The sequence below is a fragment of the Dermochelys coriacea genome, chromosome 1, assembly GCF_009764565.3.
Source record: "Dermochelys coriacea isolate rDerCor1 chromosome 1, rDerCor1.pri.v4, whole genome shotgun sequence".
In the NCBI taxonomy this organism is placed as follows: domain Eukaryota; kingdom Metazoa; phylum Chordata; order Testudines; family Dermochelyidae; genus Dermochelys; species Dermochelys coriacea.
The window spans coordinates 149791959-149816092 of NC_050068.2; the positions used below are offsets into that span (position 1 = coordinate 149791959).

General features: G+C 40.8%; 1 long non-coding RNA gene across 1 annotated transcript; it reads right to left on the reverse strand.

Annotated features, from left to right (window-relative positions):
• Positions 1-2450: 2450 nt before the first annotated feature.
• On the reverse strand, positions 2451-23494 carry LOC122457707. Its single transcript, XR_006277380.1, has 3 exons — positions 23256-23494; positions 21351-21456; positions 2451-3044 (listed from the first exon to the last, which is right to left on the reverse strand). It is a non-coding gene; the product is annotated as an uncharacterized LOC122457707 (long non-coding RNA).
• Positions 23495-24134: the final 640 nt, after the last annotated feature.

Genomic DNA, 24134 nt, shown 5'->3' on the forward strand with positions numbered 1-24134 from the left:
ATTCTTGACTGCAAGCAGAATGCCACCCTCATCCATCATCCCCATTTACTAGAACTCTTGGCCTTATTTAATTTTTTCTCTTATCAAAGTGTCAGTGTCACTCTGCACTGCCATATGCAAGGCTATGGGAGACAACTGAACTCCAGGGTTGCTATACTGCCTACTTAACTATTATAGTGAGGGATGAAATCTAAAAAAATAATCCATATATATATATTCTGGGAAGAGACAAATGTGTAACGTGTTCCCATTTAGAGTTCTTTGCCATCACGTGCACCACACATCTCTCTACAGCCATGCAGGGGAGAATTAATCTCCAATAGATATCTTGGAACCTCAGTCTTTACAATTCAATTTGAACTAGTGGAAATTCAGGCTTTCCCATAGTAGCTGAAGAATTGTGCAAATGGGCAGGGGGGCATGAGGAGAGGAAACTGGCTGAACTGAAACAGAATAAGAATGGTTTCTGTGCTGTTTTCCTCCAAATGGGGCTACATCCTTTTTCTGAGGTCTTAAGAGCAAATCATCTCTTTATGAGGTGGGGGGGAGAGACAAAAAAATCTGATGGGAGAGTGCAACAATTTTTCACGCACACAAAAAAAGTAGATTAAATCAAATTGAAATAATTCAGACATATGTATCAGATCTTCAGAGACACTGTAGCTTCCAATTTTAAAGTGGATTTCAAGGGAATTTAATATGATTTTAATATACTAAAGGCAAGGTTGCTTTCAGAAGGCATTCAAACTATGGTCTGAGAGTAAGCTATAAACTAGCCAACTGCTTGGCATGGCAAGTGTCATACTTAATAGGAAAACTCATGCTAAAATTACTTACTAACTCATTTGCCAGCATCCTTATGGATGTAACTGTAGGTGCACTGCAAGCTATTTTTGTACAATTAATCCAAACCAAGTTTTAGATTGCACAGTGGAGCAAAGCAGAATTTGTTTTGTGTTATCACTTTAAAGCAATTCAGCTATTCATAAAATGTCAAGATTATTCTTCCCATTCTCTTTAAAGAGAATTATCTATCAAGTGTATTTCTAAAGTGCTTGTCATCTTGGTATCTGTGTGTTGAACAAAACGATGCTGTTGAACATTCATGCAGCAATAAAATTAGAATAAATCATTTAAAACCTCTCCTTGTTATTTGCTATTATACTAGGTAGTCCAGTAGTTTTTACAATGCTGCTGCAGCTGCATACAGGAGGTTCCAATTGTTAATGCTGAAAAGAAAAAAAAATAGCATGGTTATTTTATTCTATATGGAATATGTCTTGCAAATGAGCAAAAGGAATGCTGTGAACTGACGGAGGCTTATTTACTATATGAAGGTACAGATTAGATAGCTTTCACCAATTATACTATATTTAGGCAAACAGAAAATGCTATTATGTGGCTGATTCACTTTTTTATTGGTTCCTAAATTACAAAGTTTCTGGCAGAGAATCAATGATTTTCAAAGTCATCAGTTCACCACCCAAACTGCAGAATGTACTGTGATCATGTGATACTCAGTCTTACTTTTAGCTAGACTGGATGCTCCTACTTTTACTATTTATCTACTCAAATTTTCCAGAAAGAAGAAACCAAGTTTATTTCCTCTGATGCACCATGGTCCAGATTCTGAAGTCCTTCTACAAAATTCCTCAGTATCTTCAGGAAGAGTTTTACCTGAGTAAGGACTGTAGGTGCTGGTGCAATCTTAATGCATAATTGCAAAAGTAGGGAGGTATATAACACAAACAAATTGATTGGGAATTCTGGAAAGTGCTCCGCAGCATTCAAGTATAGTTTGTGTCTCATAAAACCAAAGAAAATGTTAAAAAACCAAAAAAGCAACAAGACACCACTCTATCCTGTCTTTCCAAAACCAGAGAACCAATGCTCTTGTCCTCACCCAGGGTGAAATCCTTGCCATGGTACACTTCTGTGGCCTTTAATAAGGCCAAGATTCAACCTCTATTCTTTTAAGCAATATTGTGGTGCTTAGCTTCCAGCAAAGAGTGTGTCAAGATTGGTGGTAGGTTGCAACATCCAAGGTTGCTTCAGAACCAACCTTTTCTGTTGCATCTCTATTTTAGGGCATGGTTGTCCATCAGCCTCAGGGTTGTCAAGATATTCACTTTTAAATTGACGAGTTTATAGTATCTTCTCATTCTTTAGGCAAAAAGCAGTGTCTCTGAACTAAACTAAAAGCATAGACTAAAAATGCTACAATACATATTGTACATAGTACGGCTCACATGTCTGTCGGCACTATAAAAATAAAGTTACATGGGGGTAGAGGGAGGCAGAGAACAATCAACCAATCACTAACCCACATGTAGAAACAGGAAGAAGATCAGAATCTGAGATCAGAAGATAATTAATTCCTCAAACCAGATACACAAATGGGGAAAACAAACAAACAAAAACACAGTGCACTGTTGGTCTAATTTAATCAGACACATATAAACACTGTTCAAAGGAACTACAAAAGAAAACAACAGAAACACAGTATGCAATGAGAAACAAATTAAACATATGAAAATAAAAGAGCAAGCCTACACTCATTAATAAGCACATATCCTAGAATGTATTTAAAAATTGAGAGAGGGGTCGAAAACAGTACCATGGCTACTTCCAATCCTTTTAGAGTTACTGAGCATGATGGCTCAGGAGATGCAGTTCTTAGACCACAGGCTATCTTTTGAGATTTCTCCTTATTATTCTAGAAATTCAGCTAGCATTGTTGAGAAAAAGTAATTTAACTACATGTAGAAAACTTTGCTCTGTTTGCCTCTAATGTATAAACGCAATGCCAGGAATTTGGTATGTATAGTTTATTTATGTGCAGGTGATGCACATTTGAAGCTAGCTAGGAATATACAATTATCTGCTATGTGTTAATGAAAACCATTAGTAGCATCATGACCCTTTTTCAAATCCACCACTATCATTAATAGGACTAGCATTTGTGTTACAAAACATATGCTGGTGTTTTCCAGCCATGTAAAGCTTCAGTCAACACACCAAGAGTGTGGCCATATGTTCAGCACCTAAAATTTAGCAAATTAGGAGATAATTAGTACATTAAATGCTTATGATTAGCACTTTGCAATAATTAAATAATTGTTAATGATATCATAGCGCTGTAATTAACATCAGCAGGTTTATATTATGTTTGCTACTCTTCTTTAGATAATTTAATTGAATTCCAAGAAGCAGTTTTAGACAACTTGCTAATTTCCTAATCAAAACACTGAAAATAGAGTGCTAAATTTTCACTAAATTCTGGCTGTTTCCTAGTACATTAAACCACAAAGAGTATATTGGTTTTGGCATGAGGTGCTCTGCAGTGCCACATGTGTTGCACATGCATTGTAGGGGCCCTTTTGCTACTAGTGCATTCTGAAAAGATCTGTGTCCCAGTTAATTGGCCTGGGAACGGTTTCCTGTGCACCGGTTTCCAACAAAGGAAGTTAGAAAGGCACCTTTCTGATTTAGTTCATTCCTTTGAAAGACGCTGCTATTCAATCAATTTCTGATCATTCCATATTGTAACTGGAGGACTGGCAGCCAGAAAAGTATAGCTGCTTTTTAGTTGGACTCCAAACAAAAAGGAGTAAGTGGGGATTGCTTCCCCAATCTTTTGGGAGATCGGAAGAAAATGCAATAATGGCATGGCTTGTATAGGTTTTATTTTTAAATGAGAGAGGCATTTGATTTATAGTCCCTTTTGTTAGCAAAACAATATGGCTAGTGCAATATTTGTACATATTTCATTGTTCCCTGCAAAAAGGCTTAGGAAAAAACAAACTGTAGGCTTCTACAGAAAAGTTTTCACAATAGGTGTGTGTGGGGGGGAAGATAGCGGGCTTTGGGTTCTTTTAAGGCACACACGTTAAATTAAACATAGGATTTTTTGTTGTGGATGCAAGCTTATATGCCAGTTGTAAAGGAGTTTGAACAGGAGTTTACCAGACATTACTTTGTTCTTCTTGGTTCGCTTTCTCTCTTGTTTATATAAAGGGAAAATACTACTGGAACTGTGTTAATGAGTCATGCATATTCCAGAAAGCAGCAATTTAGGTCTCTCCAGAATGCTCTACTATTGCCTCCGCAACCCAAATTAGGTTGTAATTTTGACTGCATATAGCTTGTTTGTTGTACAGCAGCCAACTGCTGAACTAAAATAGATTTAATGACATTCTGTTTCTATAACTCTAGAACTCAAATTTTGCAGTAAATCACTGTTGACTCTGAACTAATCTAAGACCACCCAACTTCTCGCTACAAGTATTTCACTCACATGTGAAATAGTACATTTTTTCACTCAGGCATAAGCTGTTTTTCCAACTTCAACAGTGGCCAAGGGCACTTTAATGTAGTAGCACATACTGTAAAATTATTCTTACAAATAATTACAATACTAGAGTTTAGATCTTAAGAAATTTTCCAGAAAGATATTCAAATCTTAAACTGAGAAAGATGAATAACGTTGACAAACAGGTACAAAGTCTGACTGGACAGCAGCACAAATAAATCAGAGAATCTGGGACTTACGTACCAATCAAATCTTCAGTGAGACTGATATTGGAAAAACAAAATTGAACATTAAAAAAAGCTTGTCTGTTTTCCTCCGGCAAGCTTTTAATTTGAAATTCCACATGTTCAAGCCAAGACCAGAAGTAATTAAAGAAATATGCTTTCCAAATAATGTTTTCCAAACTACTAACATCTTCAATTTCATCATCATCATATGAGCACCATGGAAAGTAAGTCAATCTTTCAAGCCATACTCTTTTAATGTCTTTAGAAATGGCACCAAATGGATTAATTTTCTTCATACGATTGTCAGCACCCATACAAAGCCTATCCTGATTTTTAAGAGAACAATCATCTTTCAGGAATGATCAACATTCAAGAGAACCTTCCATCTTAAAACTAGTAAAGTTTATCACTGGTTTTAAGGTCATGTTGATAAATTTATGAAAGGCGATAGCAAGGGATCAGACTTAGTGACCTACGAAGTCCCTTCTAGTTCTATGTGCTTGTGCTCCTTGTTATTATAAAAGGTAAAGCATTCCCAATCTGATATTAGAATTAAACCTAAGATTTGTGAAGTAAAAAACATTGCTTTCAGTCTTATGAAAATTGATCATCAGAAAAGGTTTCACCCAACTATAATAAGGTTTTACTACACATTGCTTCCATTTTTTGTGGCTTACATACATTACTGGTAGGAAAATACAAAACAAAAGTAGAACAGGTCAACTAAGTAAAGCATGCAGTTGTCCTTTAGACTTGGGTCTGAAATTTTCTTAGGCAAAATCTATTCCATATAGACACTCTTATTAGAAACTAAGGAAGAGCTACAAAAGAAATAGTCACCTACTCTGAGACAGTTAACTTTTTGTCATCTGTAGTATCCAGTGCTGTGCATCCAAGAAATAGTTTTTTAAAGCAAGCTATTTTTAGAACTGGTAAGTTTCAGGCCCTTATGAGGCATACTTATGCATGCCCCTAAATTGTTTAGGGTGTATTTTGGCAGACTAATGGTGGGGAATATGAGAGCGAGCTAAAAAAATAAGGTTGTATGAGAGCAAGAAAATGACACGGTTTGTCAAATGTTAGGAAGGAGAGGAAGAGGTAGGGACAAATTTGAAAATTATTATTTTTTAAGAGCCGCAGAAAATTGGTGTAAGGCCCCTGAAAACCATATTTGATTTCAGAGAGCAAAAGTTTGGCCAAAGCTTTCCTTTTGGAAGTTTGAGCAAAATCATTTCAATCATTTCAGTGTTCAAGTCATGAGTTGTGGGGGAGGGCGGAGAAGAATCAACACTTCTTCCACTGGAAAAAATTCCAGCCTTCCTTTTCTTTTAAAGACAAAATAGCTGTAATTTGGAACTTAAACTGTTTGCATTAAGTCCTTAACATGGAAAGAAAATGGGTTGTGTGTAAAAGGTATGGCCATTTGAAAGTTACATAGTTAGCATGTGTGGTAGAAAATATTCTTAAGTCTCTAGCTATGCTTTTAAAAGATGTGTTGTACTTGCATTTGCTGTTAGTTAAATATACACTGGCAGGTTCAGGATCTTCAAAGTTCCTCAGGTCAAGAGCTATTGAAAGGAGGAACTTGCAATCTTTGTAAGCCAAACAGCTGTGGAGCAAGGGGCTTAGATGCTCCATTGGCAAAGACAGGGAAGCTTGTTAGATCTGCAAGTCTAGCAGTAAGGCTGGCTGGAAATAATATTTGTTTCATGAACTATTTTGATGTTACAGAATATGTTTTCATTCAATACAGAATGAAACATTTCAAAAATTCTCATGAAGGCACTTGCCCACTGGGTTATTGACTATTACTCTCTCTAGCACTCTATTATATACCTGAGGGGCCTTCCTGCTTAATATTTTGTCACATGGGACACATTTAGAAAAAGAGTCTGTTTCAAGAAAATGGTATTTTCAGAAAAAAGTTTCATTGGAAAAATTCCTGACCAGCTCTACTCAACAGTACTAGGTTTGTTTGTTGCTTTTTGTTTTTGTTTTTTTTTAAATAAGAAGAAATCCCTAGGCTCCAATCCTGCAGTCAAACCCACACAGGTGAAAGTCTTCAGGATTAAAGACTACAACATTAGGCTGACTCTTTATAGGGGCCTATGGGACTTAGGCTCCCAACTCCCATTGAAGGTCAATAGGATAACTCCCTCAGACATCACTGAAAAATCCCAGCATTGAATTTGAAAACTTGAGTTAGGAAAGGACTGGACCCCAGTTTGCTTCTATATAAATAGTAACAGTGGTCCTCTTTTCATAATTTAGCTTCAGTCAGTTCATTACCATAACACTCAACTACTCCAAAAGACAATCCAAAAGATGATGGGAACACACACACACAAAAAAATACCATGAAAAATAGTGATGGTGCTGGTTTACTATAGCGTACAGTTTAATACATGAAGTTAAATCCGCTTTACAACTGGAATCCTCACTGCCTGTAAAATCCCATTTTTTAATCAACAACTGTGGACATGGATTTTAAAGAAGTCACAATGAAAAAACCCCCAAAGCATGCTGTTTCAGATTACAAAAACATTTAGCAGGGACACTCCAATAACTGAGCATTGAGAGAATATCATAATGTTTAGAGGCCTGATATTTTCTCACTACCCTTAAGTAAAAAACAAATGATACCTAATCCAGTAAATGTGTACTGTAGTAGTTATGGGATTGGGGCAGGTTTCTTTCTTTCACTATTTTAAAGAACATTCCCAGTCATGTTTATTTACAGCCTTCTGTCCTCTGAGCCTCTAGCTGTGAAAAGCAAAAGAAAGTGATTAAAAACACAAAACAACCTCCCTCCTCCCCCCCCCCAAAACAAAACACTCTTGCTAAAACTTGTCAGGGACAGGAATTTTGGGGACTTATTTTAATTTTGTTTTCTTTAAATAAATCAAAAATTCCTTTTCTTCTATTACTTTTCTTCTATTCTTTCTGCAGTTCCACTTTCTTTAAAGCAGGGACTCCTAAACTTCACGTGATGAAGGCTACACTGGCAACTTGCAGAATCCAAAAGTCCTAAATAAGATAAAATGACCCTCTGCTCTCCTAAAGTCAGACTGTGTCACCTTCATGAGAGGGAGGATCAAATTGCTTATGGAGAACCTACTTCTGGAAACCATTTAAGTGTGTACTTCAATTTATCGCTATCCAGAAAAAAAAAACACACTTAAGCATGTGTTTAACTAAAAGACAAAGATACTTAAGCACATGCTTAAGTACTTTCCTGAATTAGGATTGCAGTGGGACTTCCTTGATACTATTCATATGTGTAATTGATCCTCATGCAAGTAATTGGGTCAGAGTTAGCATTGTTTGGGCATTTAATGGTCCATATTGGTCTGATCACATGCTGGCATTTATATTCTCTGTGGTATGGACCACAATACTAAAAATGAAGATAATGTGATATACATAGTATTGCCCAATGGGCTGCATTAGCGTCTTCATTTTTAAGATCTCCTACATGAACGGTTTTTTCTATTCTCTTTTGTTTTATTTCTACTTAATTTTCATTCTACTCTGAAATTATTCCAGATTCACTTGGGTTGTAGCACTTTTACTCATACATTTAGAAGCCAGCAGGAAATCTCTCTAAAATACTTAGAACACAAAAACCTCCAAGAATATGTTATTGACTTTCTTCAATAAACTAAGGAAAAGAACCGTTAAGTGCTTATTCCAAAGGAGAGGTATTATTGAAGACTAATATGAAATCAACACAAGAATTGTTTGTTTAAAGGTCATTTTCATCTGGTTTTCCCAAAGGCTATTAGAAAACAGAGCACTTTACACCCCCAAAATATTTACAAAAGAAGAAAAAGTGCACTTTAGTTTTGATGCTTTGCATGGCAGGGAACAATGTTGTGTTTGGAGAGACACTTTATTATATTAATTCATAGATCATCTTTCTAGGTCATTTGAACCAAATATAGTAGTTCACAAAAATATGGTGACATATTTAACTCTTGAAGACTCCTAGTTTTGTTGGTTTAAGAACCAATTATGCTCTGATTGGGTTGTCCCATTATGTATTTGGTTACCAAACTTCAGTGCCCCACAGATGTTCACACATCTACAATATTAGCCTTAAGAGCATGACAAGATGTTTGAATGTTCTCTTTCCCTCTTCCTCCTTGAGTGCTCTAGTATTTCTGTGGACAAGGTCTCTCACAGGAACATGCATATCAAATAGCAGCCTTTTTTTCCCCTGTTTTATTTACAAGTGCCCAACTAGTACTCTGGGTGCTTTCACAAATTTACAATAAAGGAATTAATTCCCAGCTACATTGTAAAATTGCCCAGATTATGAGCACAAGATTGCTAGGCCACAACAAAGCAGTGGTTCAGCTACTTCAGTATCCGGTCTCCAACAACGATCAGTACCAGATGCATCGCAGAAAGGCATAGAAACACCCCTTCCTCCAAGCCCCTAGAGAGGTCCAGGAGTTAGGGCATTAGTCGTGGACTTGTGAGACCTAGGTGTAATTCTGTACTGTGCCAGACTTCCTGTGTGAACTTGAGTAAGTCACTTACTCCGTGCCTCAGTTTCCCAAGTGGGTAATGGAACACTTCTCTACCTCAACAGGGTGTTGTGAGGCAAAATAGAGGGATGAATACAAATTCTTTGGTAATGGGGTCTATATATGTGTATATATATATATATATGGGGGCTATATATATATTTTTTTAAGATGTGTCAGACAGAAGCTAGTTTATGTCCTGAAGCATGGTAATTTATAGCCCTTCCAAAAATACACTGTTTTATATCCCAGTGTAACTGTGGATGTTCTCATTATCTGTGGAAGCATCCAACCCTATTCTGAATCCTGCAAAGCTTTACCCACTCAACAGCATCCATTATTTTATGATGTCCCTTCTTAATTTATCTACTCTGTAAACAGAAGAGTCCCAATCTTTTGGGTCTCCTCTTGTGGAAATCTTTGTTTTAGGCCTTCTGTCTTTTTGTTACCCATTACTGAAGCTCTTCTATTTCTGCTGTATCTTTATTGAGCTTGGCTAATCAGAACTGAACACACTATTCCAGCTGAAGACCTGCAGTTTATTTATATAATGGTTGTATATTATTTTAGCATTGTTTATTTCTCTATTACTACTCATGAATCCTAGTATTAAGGATTTAGGATATCCTAGTTTGCTTTTTGATTACCACAGCACACTAACTAGGAGAAACCCCTCAGAGCTGACTATGACCAGATTTTTAAAAGTTGCTAAAATTACAGCGACACAAAATGCAAAGTCAGGTTTAGAACCTGTATTCCTCCCTCCCACCCCACCCCCCACTGTTCCTCTGATATTCTTGTTAACTGCTGGAATTAGCCTACCTTGCTTGTCACCATGAAAGGTTTTCCTCCTTTCCCCCACCTGCTGCTGGTGATGGCTTATCTTAAGTGATCACTCTCCTTACCGTGTGTATGATAAACCCATTGTTTCATGTTCTCTGTGTGTGTGTGTATATAAATCTCTCCTCTGTTTTTTCCACCAAATGCATCCGATGAAGTGAGCTGTAGCTCACGAAAGCTTATGCTCTAATAAATTTGTTAGTCTCTAAGGTGCCACAAGTACTCCTTTTCTTTTTGCGAATACAGACTAACACGGCTGCTACTCTGAAACCTGTCATTATGCAAGGCACTGAATTTAGCTGTACAGAGTGGAAATCTGTCAACTTCATGAAAAAACTCGCACAGATACAGACAGACATCATCTTCCTCTCCAAATGCAAACAGATGGACATCATACCGAAAGGACTGAAGGTAAAAAATCCATTACAATCTACATACCACACAGACTATGCTGACAGCTTGTGCCAAACACTCTCAAAGAAACTGCGGAACCACCTGAACAACATCCTCTACAGCAAACAGGGAAAGATTAAGAATGAGCTCTCAAAACTGGATACTCTCATAAAGAACCAACCTTCCACACAAACTTCCTCGTGGCTGGACTTTACAAAAACTAGACAAGCCATTTACAAAACACACTTTGATTCTCTACAAAAGAAAAAACACACTAAGCTATCTAAACTACTATATGCCACAAGGGGCCACAACAATGGTTCCCGTAACCCACCCAGCAATATTGTTAATCTATCCAACTATACTCTTCGCCCAGCAGAAGAATCTGTCCTATCTCGGGGCCTCTCCTGTTGCCACTCCACCCCCACGAACATGATACAGTTCTGTGGTGACCTAGAATCCTATTTTCGACGTCTCAGACTCAAGGAATATTTCCAACACACCTGTGACCAACATATTAAGCCACAGAGACCTTCCTGCCAACACTACAAAAAGAAGGATTCTGGGTGGACTCCTCCTGAAGGTCGAAACAGCAGCCTGGATTTCTACATAGACTGCTTCCGCCGACGTGCACGAGCTAAAATTGTGGAAAAGCAGCATCGCTTACCCCATAACCTCAGCCATGCAGAACACAGTGCCATCCACAGCCTCAGAAACAACTCTGACATCATAATCAAAAAGGCTGACAAAGGAGGTGCTGTCGTCATCATGAATAGGTCGGAGTATGAACAAGAGGCTACTAGGCAGCTCTCCAACACAACTTTCTACAAGCCATTACCCTCTGATCCCACTGAGAGTTACCAAAAGAAACTACAGCATTTTCTCAAGAAACTCCCTGAAAAAGCACAAGAACAAATCCGCACAGACACACCCCTGGAGCCCCGACCTGGGGTATTCTATCTGCTACCCAAGATCCATAAACCTGGAAATCCTGGACGCCCCATCATCTCAGGCATTGGCACCCTGACAGCAGGATTGTCTGGCTATGTAGACTCCCTCCTCAGGCCCTTCGTTACCAGCACTCCCAGCTATCTTCGAGACACCACTGACTTCCTGAGGAAACTACAGTCCATTGGTGATCTTCCTAAAAACACCATCCTAGCCACTATGGATGTAGAAGCCCTCTACACCAACATTCCACACAAAGATGGACTACAAGCCGTCAGGAACAGTATCCCCGATACTGTCATGGCTAACCTGGTGGCTGAACTTTGTGACTTTGTCCTCACCCATAACTATTTCACATTTGGGGACAATGTATACCTTCAAATCAGCGGCACTGCGATGGGTACCCGCATGGCCCCACAGTATGCCAACATTTTTATGGCTGACTTAGAACAACGCTTCCTCAGCTCTCGTCCCCTAATGCCCCTACTCTACTTGCGCTACATTGATGACATCTTCATCATCTGGACCCATGGAAAAGAAGCTCTTGAGGAATTCCACCATGATTTCAACAATTTCCATCCCACCATCAACCTCAGCCTGGACCAGTCCACACAAGAGATCCACTTCCTGGACACTACGGTGCTAATAAGCGATGGTCACATAAACACCACCCTATATCGGAAACCTACTGACCGCTATTCCTACCTACATGCCTCTAGCTTTCATCCAGATCATACCACTCAATCCATTGTCTACAGCCAAGCGCTACGATATAACCGCATTTGCTCCAACCCCTCAGACAGAGACAAACACCTACAAGATCTCTATCATGCATTCCTACAACTACAATACCCACCTGCTGAAGTGAAGAAACAGATTGACAGAGCCAGAAGAGTACCCAGAAGTCACCTACTACAGGACAGGCCCAATAAAGAAAACAACAGAACGCCACTAGCCATCACCTTCAGCCCCCAACTAAAACCTCTCCAACGCATCATCAAGGATCTACAACCTATCCTGAAGGACGACCCATCACTCTCACAGATCTTGGGAGACAGACCAGTCCTTGCTTACAGACAGCCCCCCAATCTGAAGCAAATACTCACCAGCAACCACACACCACACAACAGAACCACTAACCCAGAACCTATCCTTGCAACAAAGCCCGTTGCCAACTCTGTCCACATATCTATTCAGGGGATACCATCATAGGGCCTAATCACATCAGCCACACTATCAGAGGCTCGTTCACCTGTGCATCTACCAATGTGATATATGCCATCATGTGCCAGCAATGCCCCTCTGCCATGTACATTGGCCAAACTGGACAGTCTCTACGTAAAAGAATGAATGGACACAAATCAGATGTCAAGAATTATAACATTCAAAAACCAGTTGGAGAACACTTCAATCTCTCTGGTCACTCGATCACAGACCTAAGAGTGGCTATACTTCAACAAAAAAGCTTCAAAAACAGACTCCAACGAGAGACTGCTGAATTGGAATTAATTTGCAAACTGGATACAATTAACTTAGGCTTGAATAGAGACTGGGAATGGATGAGTTATTACACAAAGTAAAACTATTTCCCCATGGTATTCCTCCCTCCCACCCCACCCCCCACTGTTCCTCTGATATTCTTGTTAACTGCTGGAATTAGCCTACCTTGCTTGTCACCATGAAAGGTTTTCCTCCTTTCCCCCCCCTGTTGCTGGTGATGGCTTATCTTAAGTGATCACTCTCCTTACAGTGTGTATGATAAACCCATTGTTTCATGTTCTCTGTGTGTGTGTGTATATAAATCTCTCCTCTGTTTTTTCCACCAAATGCATCCGATGAAGTGAGCTGTAGCTCACGAAAGCTTATGCTCTAAGAAATTTGTTAGTCTCTAAGGTGCCACAAGTACTCCTTTTCTTTTTGCGAATACAGACTAACACAGCTGCTACTCTGAAACGTAGCATGGTTATCCTAGTCTAGGAACTCCTAAATTGTTATATATAAGGGGACTGTTGCTCCCTTACTAACATTCAGTGCGAGTGTTTTAGTTGCTAGCTCCCAGTACTAAAAAGGGGGAAGGGTCGATGGGGAATCAAGAACCTGAGACTGATAGCCCCCAGGAACAATGAGGAGAGGCCAATGCTCCAGGTCAGCCTGAATGACAGGGCGGGCAGGCTAATCAGGGAGTCAGGAGGCCCCATCCTCCGTGTGAGCTGGATTTGCCTGGGTCAGACAGAGTGGGACCGAGCTAAGGAGAAAGTAGGGCCCCAAGCTGAGCTGGGCCAGATCCAGTGAGAGCAGCCCCTATCCTGGGAGCAGAGCTGCAGCCCCAAAGCCAGAGGCACAGCCCAGAGAGAGCAGACTTGACCTAGGAACAGAGCTGCAGCAACCAGAACCAGAGGGGCCAGAAAAGCAGCCCATGAAGCAGGTCAGTACTGGGAGCAGAGTCACAGAAGCAGCCTGCAGAGCAGACCTGTCCTGGGAGCAGAGCTGCAGCAACCAGAGCCAGAGGGGCCAAAGAAGCAGCCCAGGGAGCTGGAGGCAGAGCAGCAGCAGCACAGAGACAGAGTGGTGGAGGTGAGGCTGGAGCAGTTCGGAGCTGGGTGCGGTGAGCAGCTGGGGAGACCGAGGGGGACCCTGGGCAGCAGGCCCAGCACAGGGAGACACCTCGGCCAAGAGGGTCTGCAGGCTCGGCTTGGATCGTAACCCCGACAGGGAGAGGGTGACACTGGGAAGAAGGGTCTACCACCTAGAGCGGGAGAGCGTGTGGCCACCACCAGCGCAAGTGTCTAACCCACAGCATCCCTGCAGCACAGCCAGAACCTGAGAAGAAGGCCTGGGACTTACAAGGAACAGGCTGTGAACTGCCCTGATATTCCAGAGACACTGTTTGTGATGTTCCCTGCCGCAGAGCGGGGTGATGTGTTTCCTTTAACCTTCCCCATTATTCCTTATTCTTTTTAAAATTAATTGTTGATTAAATAACTTGCATTTGCTTTAACTTGTATGTAATGGTCAGTGGGTTAGAGAAGATCCCAGTGCAGAGAGAGTACCCCGGAGTGGGGACACCCTAGCCCCTGTCCTAGGTGACCACAGCAGGGTTGGGGACTGAGCCCCCCAGGAATCCTGGGCCCAGCCTTATTGGGGTTATGAGGACTCTGCCAGACCGGAGAGTGGGAATCCTCAAGGGCAGGGAGGCCTCTGGGTAAAGGAAGTGGGAGCGAGGACTCAGATCCTTTCGCTAGCCCACTTCACCGGGGTAGTGCAGAAGCCAGGAAAGTTCCCCACAAGAGCGGGACTATTCCCCCGCTTACATATATATAGTGCCTGGTGACAGCTGCCCTTGTTTAAAAGTCACAGGGAGAACTATATTTAAATAGATGCCTCATCACTGCAATGAAAGTATATAGTATGCTGATAAGATATTTAGAAGTTAAAAAAACCTTCTCAAACACAAAAAGAAAAGGAGTACTTGTGGCACCTTAGAGACTAACAAATTTATTAGAGCATAAGCTTTCGTGAGCTACAGCTCACTTCATCGGATGCTCTGAGGTCTTCCCTTTGACGTCTTTATCTGAATACCACAGTTCTTTTCTGTGCATGTGCAGCGGGATTCTCTCCTGTGCCTCTAAGAGGTGCAGTTCCCAACATGCAGCCCAAGGAGAAAGGTAAGGAGCAAAGCCACCTTTGCTCTTCCTAGTCTAGGGTACTGCAAATGACAAACAGCCCTCAACTAATACTAGAGCAGAACTGCAGTAGCCCAGAATCATCCTAGCAGTACGCACTATGGGGATTTTCCTCCTAATACCAGCACACCCCAACATGTCTCCCATGCTACGCCTTACAAAGGGGTATATGCAAGGCAAGAATTAATTAAGCATAAGGTAAATCCTGAAGGGCGTCACATTAAGTTTGCCTTTCAGAGAAGTTATTAGAACTTAGAGGCCTAGCTCACACTCTCTGTGAGTAGATTTCTTTCACAAAATGGTTTCCCTTCAGAGACCCTCAGAGCACTACATATGGTGTCTAGGATATTTGAAGATGACTCCATATATGGTCCATGACATGGAGGGCCAAAGCCAGAAACAAATCTGCTTTTTCCAATTTACTTATTATCAGAATTCATATTGCATACACACATATTTCTTACCTTAACCTCTCTTAGGAGCAGATGGCTTCCACTGAAGCCAGGCTGCAACCATTTGGTACCATTTTATCTTCACTTGAACAGCCATCTTAAATGTATGAAATTCAGGCCCTATCCATGCTTTTCACAAAAATCAGTGCTCTGAAGTTTTTTCTTGCCAAGAATCAGATTTTCATGACTTTTTGTAAAAAAAACCAAAAACAATAATAATTTATCAATGTGATGGGGTGCATCACTCACCGTTCGTCTGGTGCCTCCTCTTAGTCACTCGGGGGAATGGTTCTCAAGACCAACACCCCCTTTCTGTGGTGGCACATCATCATACTATCTCTCTCTAAGGTCTGTAGCTCCTCTCTCATCCCTAGAGCCACAGCATCCTCTTCAATACTCAGCCCTCTGGCTAGGTCACGCAGCATTTCCCCCCCTTCTAGAGTACAGTTCTCCTAATTCTCTGTCACTCCCAAAGCAACCCAGGCAGTCTTCCAGTTGACTGCCTCACTGGTCCCACTTCCTCAGTGGCAGGTAAGGGAACCTGGACCTGCCCACTACTCCAGGTTCCAGTCTTGAGACCTTCAACTTTACAGTTCTGGACTTTTCCCTCCTAGTCTTCACTGCTCCCTTCCTAAACTGACAGGTTTCAGAGTATCAGCCGTGTTAATCTGTATTCGCAGAAAGAAAAGGAGTACTTGTGGCACCTTAGAGACTAACAAATTTATTAGAGCATAAGCTTTCGTGAGCTACAGCTCACTTCATCAGATGCATTCGGTGGAAAATACAGTGGGGAGATTTATATGCACACACAGAGAACATGAAACAATGGGTTTTATCATACACACTGTAAGGAGAGTGATCACTTAAGATGAGCCATCACCAGCAGGAGCGGGGGAAGGAGGAAAACCTTTCATGGTGACAAGCAAGGTGGGCCATTTCCAGCAGTTAATAAGAACATCTGAGGAACGGTGGGGGGGAGAAATAACATGGGGAAATAGTTTTACTTTGTGTAATGACCCATCCAGTCCCAGTCTCTATTCAAGCCTAAGTTAATTGTATCCAGTTTGCAAATTAATTCCAATTCAGCAGTCTCTCACTGGAGTCTGTTTTTGAAATTTTTTTTGTTGAAGGATAGCCACTGTCAGGTATCCTTCAACAAAAAAGCTTCAGAAACAGACTCCAATGAGAGGCTGCTGAATTGGAATTAATTTGCGAACTGGATACAATTAGTTTAGGATTGAATAGAGACTGGGAGTGGATGAATCATTATACAAAGTAAAACTATTTCCCCATGTTATTTCCCCCCCCCCCCGCCCCGTTCCTCAGATGTTCTTGTTAACTGCTGGAAATGGCTCACCTTGCTTGTCAACATGAAAGGTTTTCCTCCTTCCCCCCTCCTGCTGGTTATGGCTCATCTTAAGTGATCACTCTCCTTCCAGTGTGTATGATAAAACCCATTGTTTCATGTTCTCAGTGTGTGTATATAAATCTCCCCAATGTATTTTCCACTGAATACATCTGATGAAGTGAGCTGTAGCTCACGAAAGCTTATGCTCAAATAAATTTGTTAGTCTCTAAGGTGCCACAAGTATTTCTTTCCTCCCTAAACTGATTCCTACAATCCCTAGTTTCCCTCCTTGCTCTTGATTTACCAGCTCTAAACCTGCCTCTCTGAGAATGACTGTTCTTCCCCAGCAGTAGCCCCTGTTTGTTGCCAGTTTCCTGGCTTTATAGGCCCCATTTATTCCTGCACAGCTGAACCAACTTACAATAAATTCCTAGCCTGTGGAGTTAATAGGCCTACCTAGCCATCTTAATCCTTTCCAGTCCTGTGTGGAGTGGACACCCTCTCACAATCAAGTCCAGGGCAAAATTTCACCATTCTTAGCAATAAACATATTTTTGCTTCAAAAATTGGCCATTTTCCTCCCTGGGAGAAGGCATAACATTTCCTCAGACAAATATTCACCATTTTCATTGCAAAGCTAGTTTTTCTGCTGCCAAAAGCCTTCTTTTCATTCTTGTAAGAAACAGTGACATTCTCCAATATTTATAAATAAAGAAGCCTAAATATAGAAGTTATGTCTCTAATGATTTATATCTTACATATTTATGTAACTTTATTGAAGTTGAACAACTGGTTTCAGCCACTCAAGAAATAAAACAATCACAGCACTGAACAACGTAGCCTGATTCAAAGCCCATTGAAATCAATAGAGAGACTCCCCTGTATAATCTATGTGAACATGGTTTGTCTAACAGGCTAAAATCCATCTGTGACATGCAGGACTGAACTTAAATCTTTTCCAGACTCATATCCAAATCCTGTACTCCTTTCTAAGGCAATAACCCCGTACCACTCATTCTCAGAATACATCAGAATGACCGTGGGAGACACAAAATGTGAAACACCTTCTTGGTTCATCTTTCCCCTGTAATGGGGTAGCCTACCCCTTTAAGGGCTGGAGGCCTGGAGCTGGTAAACCCCAGCCAACTAGTCCTACCCACCAGACCCAGGATAGGGCCTGGAGTTTAGCTCATAGAACTAGCTGGGTACGAGGACCTTCTTCCCCTACAAAGAACAGCAATAAGGTGCAGAGAGAGACAACTAGCATAAAGCTGGAGTGAGACTTCAGTAGAGGCCTGTTAAGGAAGGATATGGGTGCTGGGAGGGAGTAGGCTGTAGCAGGGAACCCTGAATCTTCAGGGAAAAGGCTTCAGGCAGGGAAGGCTTGGGAGTCCCCCCAGCAGGAAAGACTGGGAGTATGGATTTGAGGAAGCTTTGGGAACTTTACTTTAGGAGTTTGGAATTTGCAAGTTCAATCCATCCATAAAGCAGTGATTTGCTGATTCTTGGAAGGGTTTGTGCGGAGTTGAGGAATCTGGAAGAGGCCACACTACCACACCTGTAATAACTACACACAAATATTTCTCTGAATCTGGGAGGATGAAAAATGATAGATTGAAATCCACATCTATGAGTCACTCACATAGAAAAATGTGGTAAAAATTAACTTTTCAAGGAAGAAAATTTAATAAGTTTTCAACCTCCTCATCCCCAGAGGTTCTCACTGCTGCTTCTTCATCATCCTTGCAGATTTGGTGTTGAATGTTGACATCCCACTCAAAGGAAACATCTCTGATTCTACAGACTCTGGTATAGGGGTGAATGATAGGTACACTCAACAAGTAGAGATAGATATTCAAGGTGAAATCCTGGTCTCGCTGAAGTCAACTGGAATTTTGTCAATGACTTCAGTGAGGCCAGGATTATACCTTGAATCAATGAAGTGTTAATGCTGGGAAAGACAAATAACCTGCATGAAAAGAATGGGACAAGTATATTGGAAAAGAAATATTAACGTGAGAATGACTTCAGCTAGAGAGTAGTGGGCCACAACTCTCCCTATGTACCTTCATAAGAGACTATTTCAATCTTTTAAACCAATGGCTTCTTGTTCTACTGAAACGAATAAATAAATCTGCATCGTGGGAGGTGACTCATACTGACGAGAATGTGGAAAGCAGAGTGCTTTATTCACATATAGTGAAACCAATAAATTATTCAGGAGTTCTCAGGTGAGATTTGTGAACAAGTGAGGCAGATAATAGAATTTAAGTTAATTAATTTCTTAATTTAATTTACTTTGATTTATACAAACAGCACCTCTCTCTAGAGTACTAAGTACTGTTACACAAATTTAACATAAGCAATCACTATAGAATAGTTAAAACTGCAGACTCAATCCATATAAACAAGCATATAATCCCCAACTATATAAACAAACAAGACAGACAAAACAATATTAAAGAGAAGAACAGTCTGTCCCTAATGACCTATAGCTCTAATTTTGGATTCGTTTCTATGGGGGGAAAAAGTTTCATTTAAACTACATAGTGCTTCATCACATCTTCCAGAGGAAGCTAGATGCTTAAGTGCCAATTACTGGAAATAGAAACCTCTTCCAGACTAATGGCATCTTACTTTAAAAAAAAAAATGCATGAGATGGCAATTACTGAGTAATTGCTAGATCAGCTTAAAATCAGAAAAAATTGTTTGGAAATGTGGCTAGAATTACTGAATTCTTGGATAAACATTTAATAGTCAAATCAAAAACTCTTGTATTCCTCCTTTTAATATTAATTTTGCCATGTTTGGGTATGTCACAGGGTCCATTCACCAGAAGAATGCTCTGGGGATTAGTGTCTTCTCGATCTGATGTCCCCTTGAGTTACTTGTTCATGCACTCCACAGTCTCACTCTGCAACTCAGGACACTCCCTTTTTCTGGCCTTTGGCCAGGTCACCGTCTGTTTCCCCACTTATGGGGCATCAAAGCCTCACAGGATAAACCATCCCAGTCAATCTTCAGATCTACTGCCCTGACTGTAGCACTTCCCTAGTGGCAGGTAGAGGAACCCAGGCCCATCCACTACTCCAGGATCCAGTCCAGGGACCCTATGTCCAGCAACTACGGTCTGCTTGCCTCTATATCCCTGTTGCTATTTGCCTGAACTCCTTCTGACTTCTCTGCTCTATCTTCTAGCTCCCCTCTCTGGGTTTTAAAGCCCAAATTCCCTCCTCTAAGGGAATAAGACTAACTCTGTAGCCCAAAACACAACTTGTGTCTCATAGGGAGGGAATGACTGCAGATTACTTCCCATCACCCTCTTCTTTCTCAGCTTGCTGACTTTATACAGTCTCAACCTTTCCCTGCCTCTCTTCATCCTCAACTAGCCTTTCAAGACTTGGCTCTCCCCCAGGTGCAACCTATCAGGTTAATTGATCCAATTTAACCTGCTTTGCCTTCTGTGGAGTGTACACTCAATCATAGGATATATAACAAAAGGTAAGAGCATTGCCTTCAGGATCCCCATGAGCATTAGTTCTAATTTTCTGACAGTCCTTTGAGGGTGGGTATCAGTTAGACATGTTGATAACATTACAATAGAGTTCTAGTCCTTCAGTGACAAAAATTAATAAAATTTTGGTATGACTCAGTGGGATGGCTTTGTCCTAAATGTCCAGATGTATCTGTGTTTAACTACATCAGCTTTGTGTTTTCAGATGCACTTTTGTCTAAATAAAACCATATTAAAACAGAACCAACTGAAATTCTCCAGAATCTTGTATGTATTCATGTCCTCGTCAGCACTTCCTTTATCATACACAACAGCAGAATAGTAAAATCAGCATCCTCTTTTATTGCCATAGTCATTTATTTACAGTTAATACCATTTTAAAAGATGGACTTTTTTATTCTTTGTAATCAAATTAAGTGATCAAAATATTGTACAGGTATTACATTTTCCCTTTAAAAAGAGAGAAGGAAAGGGAACATTTCTCCCACAATCCTCTACCTTATTTACTCCCCAGAATCACTGAGCATCCCTTGGTACACATATAAACCCACTGAGGGAGGCAGGCAGCCCATAAAATAACTCTTAATCATGTTGAACAATTCACATCACACTATTTCAGCTAGAGTGTTGTCTTCAGGATCCAGCCAACATTGTGAAACGAATATATTTTTGAATTGCCTTCCTCTTTTTTCTTTTAATAGACTGCTATTCCTGTGATAACTCCTTGGAGTCTGACAAACTCTTGCCATGGGCTAAAAGGTATGTTGTAAACAAACGGACATCATCCTTACAACCCTGGCCCAGCTCTAGGTTGTTTTACTTCTTTCATGCACAGAGTTTAGGCCAGATGCCATGAGGTGTTAGTCTCCTTGCAGCATCAGGCCAAAGGTTTCCAGGAAATTATTTAGGTTTCTAACACCACCGCAGGCTGGAGAGGTGTGGATTTAGGGATTTCTGGGAACAAGAACATACTCTTTCTTCTAATTCTGCTTGATCCCTGTTAATCCCTTCTTTTTATGGTGTCCTCAGCTACCACATTTTGAGTGGGGTAGAGTTTACAAAATCCACACACAACAGCACAGGTGCTTCCCCAAACTTACCTTTGGGAAACCAAATGGGGCAAACTCTGATGACTCCTCTTCTGGGTCAGGTTAGAGGTGAAGGCGGCATGTCACACCTTGTAGTGAACTTTCTGGTCTAGCCTGGCTGGATAGCACAGCTCCAGTTAAACTCAGTGCAGCAGAGCAAGAGTTTTACCATGTGGTCACACATTTTATATTTACATTCTTTTTCTTTGACTACTCTATTGAAAAAGAATAGTCTTGTCTGGGCAGCTAAGCCTTCCCCCCATAATATGGATACAGAGGTAGACAAACTTGGGTCACAGCCCAAAGCAGCTATGTCTCCTTCCCCATGCAGATTCATCTCCATCTCCTCCCTTGCATCCCCACCTCCACAAACCAACCTTCTCCCTAGTAGAGATTCCAGCACTGATCTCCTCACCAGACTAGAAAATAGCCTTGGCAGAGGGCAATGTGGATGGTTTTGGCATCCTGGACAGACTGCTTAAGATGTTTAATCTGTTTAGCAGCAAGGACTAGCACTATTTTTAAGCTTGTTCTTTCATAAGAACATGATTTTTTCCTCATTTCCTGTGAATGGCTTTTTCATTAAGAGATTCATAGATACTAAGGTCAGAAGGGACCATTATGATCATCTAGTCTGACCTCCTGCACAATGCAGGCCACAGAATCTCACCCACCCACTCCTGCAATAAACCTCTCACCTATGTCTGAGCTACTGAAGTCCTCAAATCGTGGTTTAAAGACTTCAAGGAGCAGAGAATCCTCCAGCACGTGACCCGTACCCCATGCTACAGAGGAAGGCGAAAAACCTCCAGAGCCTCTCCAATCTGCCCTGGAGGAAAATGCCTTCCAAACCCCAAATACGGTGATCAGCTAAACCCTGATCATATAGGCAAGATTCACCAGCCAGATACTACAGAAAATTCTTTCCTGGGTAACTCAGATCCCACCCTATCCAACATCCCATACAAGATTATGTATGTTCTATTTAGAATATGGTATTTGCATACTTAGTGATATCATCCAATTCAAAGGTGAAGTGCTGATGTCTACTATAATCTAGTAATATAAATTTAAAAAAAATTAAAATTATTTTTATAGACTTATTTTTTAGGCCTGTTCACAATACCACTAATTAGATCTTGGCAAAAATTTTGAACCACAACTTTTTTGGGTAAAAATGCAGTTTTAGTGACACAAATATTTTCCAAGTTTGTGTTGATTTTGTCAAACCACATTTGCTGGGGGGGGGGGGGAACTAAAAAAAATTCAAAAGATAAAAACATTTTGTTTTAACATTTTCAAAATGAAAATTTCAATTTGAAATTATATTTTGTTTTGAAGTTTCCTTTAGTTTTTTTAAATGCCCATAATCTAAACATTAAAGTTCAGATTAAACAAAACATTTCCTTGGATCCAAAACAATTTCCCCACCCCCCCAATTTTTTGGAATTGCCAGCAAACCAAGAAATCCATTATTCACCCAGTTCTACTTCTAATATGAGACATTTTCATAATGATCTGTTGTTTTGTACTACTGCTTAACTCTTTGTTTCCTGCACAGCTTAAGATAGGAGAATAAAAATACCACATAGATTTGTTACCTCTGTATCATTACACTCTGAAGCGGAACTGCCTTACTTGGTCTGGCTTCAGTTTAGCCACTGTCTCAGTTTCCCTCCATCCCAGTGGCCAACCTTCCCAGGAAGGACTCAAAGCCACTCCCAGAACCTTTCAGGTCCTTCTTACTATTTTACGAATTCAAACAAAACTTTCAATGTAGCAAACACAAAATCAAAGACCCAGAGTTTTTTTTTCACTCAACTCCCCTGCTTCAAGACTAGATACAGGAACCAACCTCCCTCCTACAGTCCCTGTTCAATTAAACCCCCTCAGCCCTTTATATAAAAAACACCTGACCTCTTCCTCAGGTGGGTCTGATCAATTCAACAGGGCTGTCCCCAACCCCCCTGGCTCCCTACACTTCACTATACACAGACTGATGCCATTTTGAAGGCTAAAATGAGCATGACTAGACATCCATTCTATTCACTTAGAGGTGGGTAAGGGAAGGTGAGGCCCTTCCTTCCTCTGCGTAGTGGAATACTTGGCCCATACATTTTTATGATACCTCCCTCAGTTCAGTTGACAGCTCAGACACTGTGTGGGATGAGAAATGGGAAAAGCCATTCCCCTGTGATCCACAGGCAGATGGAAACAGCTGTAAGTATGTATGCAGGCAGGTAGGCAGGCACTTCTTCCCCAGCCAGCCTCATATCTGTTTTAATGATTATACCCTCTCCTAGGATCTGGTTTAATCAAGTATAAAAAATAGTTTTGAGCAATTACCCAGGAAACCCCTCCTACCAGATCCCTCAGGGCTCCTTCTCACCACAGCAGTCTGTCTGCAACTCACTCTCCCCCACCCAGGGGGCATCTCACCTGCCTTAAGACAGGTGGTTAAGGAACCAGCTATAGCAATGAGTCAGCATCTACTTAACCTGTCTTTAGCCAGCTTCCATGCAAACATGATGGTCCATGAGGTAACGTTATCAGACTCTTATAACATTTATCTCCCTTCCTGCATAGAAAGTAATCAGCATTCTCCATGGCACTTCCTCATCCATTCCAGACTTCATGGATGACCTCTGTTTTTTCCACCAAATGCATCCGATGAAGTGAGCTGTAGCTCACGAAAGCTTATGCTCTAAGAAATTTGTTAGTCTCTAAGGTGCCACAAGTACTCCTTTTCTTTTTGCGAATACAGACTAACACGGCTGCTACTCTGAAAACTGTGAA